The sequence below is a fragment of the Rhinoraja longicauda genome, chromosome 41 (assembly GCF_053455715.1).
Source record: "Rhinoraja longicauda isolate Sanriku21f chromosome 41, sRhiLon1.1, whole genome shotgun sequence".
Taxonomy (NCBI): Eukaryota; Metazoa; Chordata; class Chondrichthyes; order Rajiformes; family Arhynchobatidae; genus Rhinoraja; species Rhinoraja longicauda.
This window is the reverse complement of record NC_135993.1, coordinates 15,592,510-15,604,855: the sequence shown is the minus strand read 5'-3', so window position 1 is coordinate 15,604,855 and position 12,346 is coordinate 15,592,510. Positions and strand designations below refer to the sequence as shown.

Genomic DNA, 12,346 nt, shown 5'->3' with positions numbered 1-12,346 from the left:
GCATTGGTGCAGCACCCTTTCCTCTCCTCCCCCCCTCCACCCTCCCCTCCCCCTCACCCCTCCCTCCCCCTCCCCCTCCTCTCCCCCTCCTCCTTCCCCTCCCCCCCAACTTCATCCCCCTCAAACCCCCTCCCTCCCAGCTCCACCCCCTCCCTCCCCCTCCCTCCCCCTCCCTCCCTAGGAGATAGATTTAAACTTTAAAATTTAAACTTTACCATGCAGAACCTTGTCGAATGCCTCACTGAAGTCCATGTATACAACATCTACAGCTCTGCCCTTATTGACCTTTTTGGTCACGTCTTCAAACAAATCAATCAGATTTTTGAGATGTGACCTCCCACGTCCAAAACCATGATGACTGTCCCTAATCAGCCCTTGCCCATCCAAATGCCTGTAAATCCTATCCCTCAGAATACTCTCCAGTAACTGACCAACTACAGATGGCCTTTAGTTCCCAACATTTTCCCTGCAGCCCTTCTTCAATCAACATTTGCCACCCTCCAGTCTTCCGGCACCTCAATGGGAAACAGGTGCTTCAGGACAGACAGGGGTGGGGGTAAAGGGGACAGGGGTGGGGGTAATGGAGACAGGGGTGGGGGTAATGGAGACAGGGGTGGGGGTACTGGAGACAGGGGTGAGGGTAAAGGAGACGGGGGGGGGCTGCATTATTGGTTAAGGAGGATGTCACGGCTGTGCTGAGAGGTGACATTACGGACGGTTCATCCATTAGGATAGATGGGTGGGGTTGAGGAACAGGAAAGGGATGATCACAATGTTGAGGGTGAACTACAGACCCCCAAGTAGTCAATGGGAATTAGAACAAATAAGCCAGAATATTGCCCCTACCTCCCTCACCCCCTCCCTCATTCTCCCTCATTCTCCCTCTCCATGTTTCTCAGTCCCTCTCCGTCACCCTCCCCTGTGCTCTCCCCTCTGCCACCCTCTCTGCCCACCTCTCTCCCCCCTCTACCCATCTGTTCCCCACTCTCTCTCCCCCTCTCTCCCTCTCTCCCCCCCCCACCTCTCCCCCCCCCCCCCACTCGGGCAGTAACTCCCCTTTACTCCTCTCTGGCTGCAGTTGCGGGAGATGTTTGATGACCCGGACCCCTACATCGTGGAGGTGCTGCGGGAAGGGGAACCTCTGGAGGACTGACGGGGACCGAGCGGTCAACGCCAACAGAGCCCGGCCTCATGGCCCCCCCCTCCCTCCCTCCCCTCATGGCCCCCTCCCCACTCCCTCACCCCCTCCCTCACTCCTTCCCCTCGTGGCCCCCCCTCCCTCACTCCCCTCGTGCCCCCCTTCCCTCCCTCTCTCCCCTCGTGGCCCCCTTCCTCCCTCACTCCCTCCCTCCCTCCCTCCCTCCCTCACTCCCTCCCTCCCTCCCCTCGTGCCCCCCCTCCCTCACTCCCTCCCCTCGTGCCCCTCCCTCACTCCCTCACTCCCTCCCCTCGTGCCCCCCCTCCCTCACTCACTCCCTCCCCTCGTGCCCCCCCCTCCCTCACTCCCTCACTCCCTCACTCCCTCCCCTCGTGCCCCCCCCTCCCTCACTCCCTCACTCCCTCACTCCCTCCCCTCGTGCCCCCCCCTCCCTCACTCACTCCCTCCCCTCGTGGCCCCTCCCTCCCTCACTCCCTCCCCTCGTGGCCCCTCCCTCCCTCACTCCCTCCCCTCGTGGCCCCCCCTCCCTCCCTCCCTCACTCCCTCCCCTCGTGCCCCCCCCCTCCCTCACTCCCTCCCCTCGTAGCCCCATCCTTCAGCCTGGTCTCTCACTCACCTTATCCACAGTGAGGGTGAGCTGCACTGTTGCTGCATTGCTGTAGCTTCAGCCTCTGCTGCTGCGAGTGGGGACGCCCACTACTGCTGCGTTTGCCTTTATTATTGTCACGTGTGCTGAGGTACAGTGAAAAGCTTTGTGTCACAGGAGACGTGCCCAATTTCCTCACTCCTCAATAATTCAGCTCATCACCAAAGATTAGTTATTTACACAAACACACACACAGGACCACACACACACCAGACACACACACACACACACACACACACACACACACACACACACAAATCTGACCATCCACACACACCCACACAAACCTGACCACACACACACACATGATCACACACACACATACACACCTAACCACCCACATACATACACACCTGACCACACACACACCTGACCACCCACACATACACACACACCTGACCACACAATACAATGCAATACAATACAATACAATATATCTTTATTGTCATTGTACAGGGGTACAACGAGATTGGGAATGCGCCTCCCATACGATGTAATAATTTAATTAATTTAAACAACAACAACCCAACAAAACAAATTGTAACAGTTTTAAGACAGAATAAAGTGCAAGTAGATCTGTGCCGGTTCACTGTGCGATGTGACCATCCGGCTCAGCAGGACCGGTTCATAGCAGCTATGGCCCTGGGGATGAAGCTGTTCCTGAGTCTGGAGGTGCGGGCGTAGAAGGCCTTGTATCGTCTGCCCGATGGAAGGAGTTCGAACAGACTGTTGCAGGGGTGTGAAGAGTCTTTGTGGATGCTGGTGGCTTTTCTGATGCATCGTGTGTTGTAGATGCCCTCCAAGGCTGGTAGCTGTGTTCCGATGGTCCTCTGAGCTCTATGGACTACCCGCTGAAGTGCTTTCCTTTCTGCCTCCGTGCAGCTGAGATACCACACAGGGATGCCATGTGTTAGGATGCTCTCTATGGTACAGCGGTAGAATGTCGTCAGCAGCTGTTGGAGTAGACCAGACTTTTTCAGTGTTCTTAGGTAGAACAGTCGTTGCTGTGCCTTCTTGACCAGCGCAGCAGTGTTATTGGACCATGTTAGGTCCTCCGAAATGTGAGTGCCCAGAAACTTGAAGCTGGACACTCTCTCCACACTGTCCCCGTTGATAAAGATCGGGGCGTATTCCCCATTATGTGACCTACGGAGGTTGATGATCAGCTCCTTGGTCTTGGTGGTATTTAGGGACAGGTTGTTATCAGAGCACCAGTCCATCAGGTTCTGCACCTCCGCTCTGTATTTTGTTTCATCACCGTTGGTGATCAGCCCGATCACTGTTGTGTCGTCTGCAAACTTGACAATGGTATTGGTGTCGAATGCAGGAACACAGTCGTGTGTAAAGAGGGAGTAGAGCATGGGGCTCAGAGCACAGCCCTGTGGTGTGCTGGTACTCAGGGTGATAGTGGAGGACAGGTGCGGGCCCATTCTCACTGCCTGCGGTCGTTCCAGCAGGAAGTCCTGGATCCAGTCGCATAACGACGAGCTGAGGCCTAGCTGGTGGAGTTTGGTGATGAGCTTGGTGGGGATGACCGTGTTGAAGGCAGAGCTATAGTCAATGAATACCATCCTCACGTACGTGCCCTGTCTCTCCAGGTGAGACACACACACACCTGACCACACACGCACACACACCTGACCACAGTATGTTTCTATGGTGCATCTTTAGAAGTCTGTAAGAGTCACTGGAAACGTGCCCAATTTCCTCACTCCTCAATAATTCAGCTCATCACCAAAGATTAGTTATTTACACACGCGCACACACACATGCACACACACACACACCTGAACACACACACACACACACACAGATCTGACCACAAAACACGCACTGTGACCAAATACACAGACTGATCTCACACACACACACACACACACACACACACCTGACAACACACACCTGACACACACACAAACTCACCTGACCACACACACACACACCTGACCACAACATAACCACACACACACACACTGGAGATGAAAAGGATAACGAGAGGGGAGGTCAAATATAAAGCCAATGCGATATTGGTGAGGAAGGTCCGGGGGAAAGAAGAGAGGCGGGCTGGTTGGAGAAATGAGTGCGCACCGGAATGGGGTTCCAGGAAAGAGAGAGGGGTTAGTGGGTATTACTCAAAATTGGACAATTCAGTGTCCTACAGTGTAAGCTACCCAAGTGCAATATGAGGTGCCGCACCTCCAGAGTGCGTGTGACATCACTATGGGAACGGAGGAGGCCCAGGACAAAAGTCGGCATGGGAATGGGGATGGGAGTTAACATCGTTAGCAACCGAGGGATCCCGCAGCCCATGGCAGACCGAGTGCAAGTGTTCAGTGAAATGTTCACCCAGACTCCGCTTGGTGTCGCCGATGTTAATGAAGTCACATCGGGGGGCACTGAATGTACTGGATAAGGTGCATGTGAACCCCTGTCTCCCATGGATCGGTGGCTGGGGTCTGTTGGTGGAGGCTAGGGAGCAGGTGTGAACACAGGTATTACATCTCGTGTTGATCCGGGTGAAGGTACCTGGGGTGGCAGTGGGCCGTGAGGAAGGGGATGAGTTAACCAAGGAGTACAAAGTCGGAGGAAGGTTGCTTTATTGATGATGCAGGGAGTTAACGTTGGTCAATAGAGTGGATTCCAAATGCCATTCACAAATATTACTGTATTTCGCTCACTGTGATTGGCGTTATCGATAATGTTTCCAAATCATGGGATACCCTAAAGTAAATACGGTTATCACCTTTCCCCGCCGCGCCTCTTCGCTACTTGTCTGTATTTACGGCTTTCATTTGTTAATGATTTGAAGTAGAGAGGTTATTGGATATTTCACCACGTTCACAAACTCCTGTCTAAATTTCGATTGAGTCACCCCGTAAATAAATGTGTTTGTGCATAAACTTAAGTTCTGCAGCATATATCCGAGTTGGCCAAAGATATACTCAATCTCATTGTACTCATTCGGATTTGTTCCTGCAATGTTGTAATAGAAGTAATTAAGGACATCTGTTGACCACAAAATGATAAAACTGCCTGATATGGTGAAGAGTAAAACGACAGACCTCCTCCTGCTCTCCGTCTCTGGGTCACTGCCCTTCTCTCCTTTGCTCTGACCTCTCAGCCCCTTACGGACCCGACTGGCCATTAAGATGTGCCGGACTGTAAGGATGTTGAAAAATAAAATAAAAGCAATGGGTAACAATGGGGTCACAATTTTATCAAACCTACTAAATATCACCCAGCCTTGTGTCGAATACCAGCCTGATTTAGTCTCACAATACCAAGACACATGGTTAATTATCTCTCGAGGTTCAGAGATAAAGCAGAAGGGAACGTTTTTCAGACACTGCAGAAGGCCGGTTGTTGCCAGAACCACTGCCGCAGTTTTCCCGCTGCAATATTTTGGTTTCAGCTTCTGGCAACATATGAGGACAAAGCGGTCAAAGGTGAACATGACGGTAAACCAGACGGAGCAATCTTTGGAAACACACATGAGGAAAAAGATAACGCTGCAGAGTGGATAGATATCCAGAAAGGATCCGGGTAAGCTGATCCGTCTCAGTATGACCGCGGTGACGACAGCCAGTAGATCGGCCGCTGCCATGGCCACCAGGTAACGAGTGGTGCAGGTGGAGAGGGCGCACTTTCCCCGGGACAAGATCACAATCGCCACCAGATTCACTGTAACAAGGCAAACAGAATGTACAGGAAGGGGCAAGAGTGTTTTATCCCCATATGTCCCGAGATGGAACAATGACATTCTTACTAGCACCAGTAAAAAATATATATGTAACATGTGTAGGAAGGAATTGTAAATGCTGGTTTAAACCCGATAGACACAAAAAGCTGGAGTAATTCAGCGGGACAGGCAGCATCTACAGAGGGAAGGAATGGGTGACGTTTCGGGTCGAGACCCTTCTTCAGACCGGTTAGGGATAAGGGAAACAATAGAAATAGACGATGTGGTAGAGAGATAAAGAACAATGAATGAAAGATATGCAAAAACTAACGTTGATAAAGGAAACGGGGCATTGTTTGCTGTTTGTTGAGTGTAAACGAGAAGCTGGTGCGACGTGGGTGGGGGAGATACTGAGAGAGAGAGGGAATGTCGGGGTTACTTGAAGATAGATCAATCAAAACTCAAACCCCTGGGCTCTAATTTGCTCAAGATAAAGATGACAGGCGGTTCCTCCAATTTACGTCTCGCCTCACTCTGACAATGGAGGAGGACAGAATGGTCTGCGTGGGAATGGGTAGGAGAATTAAAGTCTTTAGCAACACGGATATCTGGTAGGTTCAGGCGGATTGAGCAATGGAGTTCAGTGAAATAAGCGCCGTATCTACGTTTGGTCTCGCCGATGTATCAGAGTTCACATCTTGAACAACGGATACAGTAGATGAGGTTGGAGGTGCAAGTGAACCTCTGCCTCACCTGAAAGGGCAGTCGGGGTCCCTGGACAGAGTGGAGGGAGGAGTTATAGGGACAGGTGTTGCATCTTCTGCGGTTGTAAGGGATGGAGTGGTTTGGGTATGATGGGATGGGATATTTATAAATATATAAAGAACATGTTACATATTTATATATTTACTAGAACAAGTGTGCCCGTTCAAAGCGGGCCCTTTGGGCCCGTCCCCACACCTCCCATTTTCTCCTCCCCCAGCCCCACTCTTACTCTCCCCACACCCTCCCCTTGGGCGGTGAGGTAGTGGTGGAGGGAGGGAGGTGTTGAGGATGGAGGGGGGGAGGGTGATGAGAGATGGGGTGGTATTTGTGGAGAGGGGAGAGTTTGTTTGGAGGGGTGAGGGGAGGAGGTACCCCTCTTTCCCCCACCACCAAGTCCCCTCCGCACTACCCCTGTTGTCCCATTCCCCATTCTCAGCCGGGGAGATGTTCTTCCGGGTGTTTGGAGAGAGGAGAGAAGCAGGGGGAGAGAGGAGATGTGAGCCGGTGATCGCGGGCGGGCGGCGCCGCTAACGGCGTCCATTGTTTTGGTGCGAGTGAGGAGATGCCGCGCATGCGTGCTGAGTACAGAGTGAGGACATTCCGCGCATGCGTACTGAGCACTGCCGGACCGCAGCGCCCCCCTTCTGTCAAAACTTCGATAAATGAGGGGGGGCAGCACTTTTAAACCTCTGTAACTTAAAAAATATGCGTCCGAATTAAATAAAAATATCATTTTCCAGCAGCGAACCGCATGCTGATTAAGGCGGTACAAAAATCGTGGCGCTACGGTTCACCGTTTTGCCGGAATTGCCGTATTCAGCCGACATCAGTGGAATATATATATATAGATACAAGATCAGTGGAATATATATATATAGATACAAGATCTGAGTTTTAATAGTATATAGATATATTTGTTATATATACGTACAAATATAAACATAGAGATATATACATATACACATATACGTGTGTCCTGTGTATCTCTATATAGATATGTATATGGACCTCTAAAGCACAATTGGACTTTGAAAAGGAAGAAAGCTCCACTTGTTTTCGGCGAGGCCACTTGGGGACAAAGTGTTCGATATAAAGGGAGCAGAGCGGTGAAAATAAACCGCTAATAAACGTGATACGTTCCAATGGCGCTTTATTGTCACAGGTGCAAACGCGCAGTGAACATCTTCCCTTACATACAGTCCAGTAGACCACTGCCGTACCTAAGCACTATTCTTGATTGGCAAATTGTACAGAAATAGTCCACTGAGCCCGCATACATGAGGTGTTCTGTTTAGCACCATTTTCATAGTTCAGTTCGTGCTCTAGGTCTGAGACACGGCTCCTGATCCAGGCGAGCCCCCGGGCTCCAGCCATCGCCTTCCTTGGACATGTGGATGGATCATCAACCCACCGATGTCCCTCACTTCGTCCGTCCACCTTTGTTCTCCGGGGACACCTTCCGCAGCTGATCTCGAGGGCGCGGTTGGCCAGACCCCGATCCTCTCCGACCGGCCTTAATCCTCAGCCGTCGCTGTTGCCGGCTCCATCCTCCCGGTGTCTGGTCTTCGGCTCGGCAGCCGATAGGTGACAGGCAACAGGTGCCAGGCGACAGGTGACAGGCGACAGGTGACAGGTGACAGGCGACAGGCGACAGGCGAAGGGCGGTTGGCAGCTTCTGCCGCTGGACGCTGATGTGGCTTTGTCTGTTCCGACCGTCTGTTCTGACTGTTCCGACCGTCTGTTCTGACTGTCTGTTCTGACTGTCTACTGTTCTGAATGTCTGTTCTGACTGTCTACTGTTCTGACTGTCTACTGTTCTGACTGTCTACTGTTCTGACTGTCTGTTCTGACTGTCTGTTCTGACTGTCTGTTCTGACTGTCTGTTCTGACTGTCTGTTCTGACTGTCTGTTCTGACTGTCTGTTCTGACTGTCTGTTCTGACTGTCTGTTCTGACTGTCTGTTCTGACTGTCTGTTCTGACTGTCTGTTCTGACTGTCTGTTCTGACTGTCTGTTCTGACTGTCTGTTCTGACTGTCTACTGTTCTGACTGTCTGGTCTGACTGTCTACTGTTCTGACTGTCTGTTCTGACTGTCTACTGTTCTGACTGTCTGTTCTGACTGTCTGTTCTGACTGTCTGTTCTGACTGTCTACTGTTCTGACTGTCTACTGTTCTGACTGTCTACTGTTCTGACTGTCTGTTCTGACTGTCTGTTCTGACTGCCTGTTCTGACTGTCTGTTCTGACTGTCTGTTCTGATTGTCTACTGTTCTGATTGTCTACTGTTCTGACTGTCTGTTCTGACTGTCTGTTCTGACTGTCTGTTCTGACTGTCTACTGTTCTGACTGTCTACTGTTCTGACTGTCTGTTCTGACTGTCTACTGTTCTGACTGTCTGTTCTGACTGTCTACTGTTCTGACTGTCTACTGTTCTGACTGTCTACTGGGGTGGGGTGGGGGGTGGGGGTGGGGGTGTGGGTGTGTGTGTGGGTGTGTAGGGGGGTTGTGTGTGTGGGTGTGTGGGGGGGGGGTTGTGTGTGTGTGTGGGGGGGTGTGGGGGGGGTGTATGTGGGTGTGTGTGTGTGTGGGGTGTGTGTGTGTGTGTGGGGTGTGTGTGTGTGGGGTGTGTGTGTGTATGTATGTGGGTGTGTGTGTGGGGGGTGTGTGTGTGTGTGTGGGGGGTGTGTGTGTGTGTGTGTATGTGGGTGTGTGGGGTGTGTGTGTGTGGGGGGGGTGTGTGGGTGTGTGTATGTGGGTGTGTGGGGGTGTGTGTGTGTGTGGGGGTGTGTGTGTGTGGGTGTGTGTGTGTGTGTGTGTGTATGTGGGTGTGTGGGGGTGTGTGTGGGTGTGTGTGTGGGTGTGTGTGTGTGGGTGTGTGTGTGTGTGTGTGTGTGTGTGTGTGTGTATGTGGGTGTGTGTGTGGGGTGTGTGTGTGTGTGGGTGTGTGGGTGTGTGGGGGGGGGGGGGGGGAGGACCGGACCGGACCGGACTCTCCATCTGCCTTCGGAGGCTGTGGTGGTCTGCGGGAGCGGCTGCGACTCGTCTCCGGAGACTTCTTCGGCCGCGGGCCGCCTGGACGTCGGAAGGTCGCTGGCCCCTGGGTGGGGGCCGACATCGGGAGCTCCGGCAGCGGCAGCGGCAACGTCTTCGCCCGCCCTGAATCGCGGGGCTTGGGTCGGCCCGCTGCGGACCTTTCACCGTCCGGCCCGGCCTGGAATAGGCCGCGGGATGTTCTCTGCCCGGCGGGGGCTTCAATGTCGGGAGCCACGACTGCCCCAACGTGGCAACTTCAACAGCCTGACCGCGGGAGAAGACGGCAGGGGAAGAGAAAAGACATTGTGGCCTTCCATCACAGTGAGGAGGTGACTGGAGGAGACTCACTGTGATGGATGTAAAAGACGCGCCGACAAGGGAAACGATGCCTTGTGCGGACCTCCGGCACCTAACTTAGCTGACGGAAGCCACAGTGAAGGTGGGTCATCGTTTGCCAAGTCACGTCTGATTGCGCTGGATTGTGGTTTATTGAAGTTTAGTTTAGTTTAGTTTAACGATACAGGGCGGAACGAGGCCCTTGGGCCCACCGACTCAGCACCGACCAGCGACCCCCGCACATTAGCACTATGCTACACATACTACGGACAACTTACAATTGTGCCAAATTAATTAACCTACAAACCTGTGCGTCTTTGGAGTGTGGGGGGGAACCCGGAGCACCTGGAGAAACCCCACGCAGGTCACAGGGAGAACGAACGAACAAACTCCGTACCGGCAGCACCCGGGTGGGTCTCTGTCGCCGTGAGCCAGCAACTCTATCGCTGCGCATTAAGTGAAACCTTCCCTGTGGGGAACGGACGTTGGGACCATTGTGGAGGTGGCGGGCGGTTTGATTCACTGAAAACGTCAGTGTCCCGGGCGGTGAGTGGACCCGGTGTGCCTTGTTGCCACATTATAGGGCAGACAACATGAGTCGGGCCTGGTCTAGATATGTCGGGTCGTTCAGCGCAGTGTCGCTTCACTGTGAGTAATAGCGGCTGTTTTGCAGGTAATTGTGTGTTTGACCTGAACGCTGATTCTCGCTTTCACACGAGGCACCGGCCCTGTTAATTACAGCTGCGATCGGGACAGCGCACATAGAAAACATCGTGGAGCAGTGGTGAGTTTCTCAAACGTCGGTTCATCCAAGACGCCAACAGTGCGCACTGGGAAATACACAGAGAACCCGAAGTCTCTCACTGTTATCAAAGCACAATGGCAACATGTGGATTATGCATTTTCCAAAGAATTCATCAGTTATCACCATTGTTGCATCACCAGTTATCAATGTCTCTATATCTATCTCTCTCCCTGCATTGTGTTTAAGTTCCCTTCGCTACCTTGGTCTCTTTTCCCCATCGCGATTCCCCAGTATGTAAATTATTGGATTAAACATATTTCAAACTTGCTCATTGTGTTTCTACTTGCCAGAATTTCTGAAATCAGGCTCCTCCGGCTTATTGGTGTACGGCTTTGCCCGGTCTTACTGCCTGTGAATTTGTTTATTCAAGGATCCACGCACCCCCCCTCCCCCTCCATTCATCACCTCAAATATGACCCTTAAATACAACTCAACCAGTTCATTTAAAAAGATGCAGAAAACACCCAGTTATGTTTTGTTACCAGGTCTAGTTCTATAATCTTCCATTGTAGGATTTAAACATTTACGTGCACGTCACGGTACAATGGGGATTTAAATCTGTTTCCGTCATCTGTTTTTCTTTGCAATTCTCCAACTATCGATTGTGCAAGCACTTTGTCCCGGAGGGCCATGGCTTGGATAAATTGAGACCTCCGGGAAGGCGGTGTCACTGTATGATTGGGAGAGCTCTGCCGTGCACTCGGTGATTTCATTCAGACAGAAAATGTTGGAAACCTTTTACGGCTTCCGGAAAATATTCTACCTGATCATTGCGGTGATTGGTGTTCCTGGTACGTGACTGTAACTGCTTAATCATTGTAAGTGTAAGCCCCTGCCTGCCGGTCTTGGCTTCGTGTTTCCAACAGCTATATTTGATTGTTTGGTGTTTAGTGTCATAGAGTGGTACAGTGTGGAAACAGGCCCTTCGACCCAACTTGCCCACACCGGCCAACATGTTCCAGCCACACGTGTCCCAGCTGCCGCATTTGGTCCGTGTTCCTCCAAACCTGTCTTATCCATCAACCTGTGTAAATGTTTCTTAAACGTTGCGATAGTTCCTGGCTCAACTACCCACTTTTACGTGAGACACATGGAACCTTTGATGCTGGAATCTAGAGCAAAGCACAACGTGCTGGATGGACTCAGCGGGTCAGAAAGCAACCGTGGGGGTAAAGGAAAGGTGACCTTTCGGATGAGATCTTTCAGTCTGAAGAATGATCCATTCGGAAGCTCTTTCTGTCTCCTTTTGTTTATGTTACTTTAGTTTAGAGAAACAGCGCAGACACAGTCACTTCGGCCCATCGAGTCCGTGTCGACCAGCGATCCCCGCACATTAATACTATCCCATACACACTCGCGATAATTCACACTTATACCAAACCAATTAACCTACAAACATGTACGTCTTTGGAATGTGGGAGGAAACCGAAGAACTCGGAGAAACCCCACCAAAGTCACGGGGAGAACGTACAAACTCCGTACAGACGCCACCCGGAGTCGGGATCGAACCCGAGTCTCCGGCACTGAAAGCGCTGTGAAAAGCAGTAACTCTACCGCCGCCCTGCTCCTCCGTCCAAACTGCCTGATCCGTTGTGCGATTTACTCAATGCTTTTTGTTCTTTGTGCGATTTAACACGGAGGACAGAAACTGTGTTTCGGCCCAGAACAATCTTGCCAGCTAACACCTTCTCATCTCAGCACATTTACCAGCATTTGTTCCTTAAACCTCTAAAATGTGGCGACTGGAATAATCCTCCAACTCGTTCTCATTTCGTCGCTGCCTCCATTAGATCGCCACAGATTGCGGTCCAAATTGCAGCCCTCCCTGGGTGACAAAACAATCTTCCTCCGATCCCTTGGAACCCCCTCACCTCTCACCTTAAACATGTGCTTTCTGACTGCAAATGACTCAGTAAAAGGGAAC

General features: G+C 51.7%; 1 protein-coding gene across 1 annotated transcript in view; it reads right to left on the bottom strand.

Annotated features, from left to right (window-relative positions):
- Window positions 1–3,710: 3,710 nt before the first annotated feature.
- Window positions 3,711–12,346, bottom strand: part of LOC144611667 (uncharacterized) — a 56,197-nt gene continuing 47,561 nt past the window's right edge. Inside the window, exon 2 of the transcript XR_013549569.1 lies at window positions 3,711–3,728. The gene's annotated coding sequence lies outside the window, so the exon portion shown is untranslated. The remainder of the gene's footprint in view (window positions 3,729–12,346) is intronic.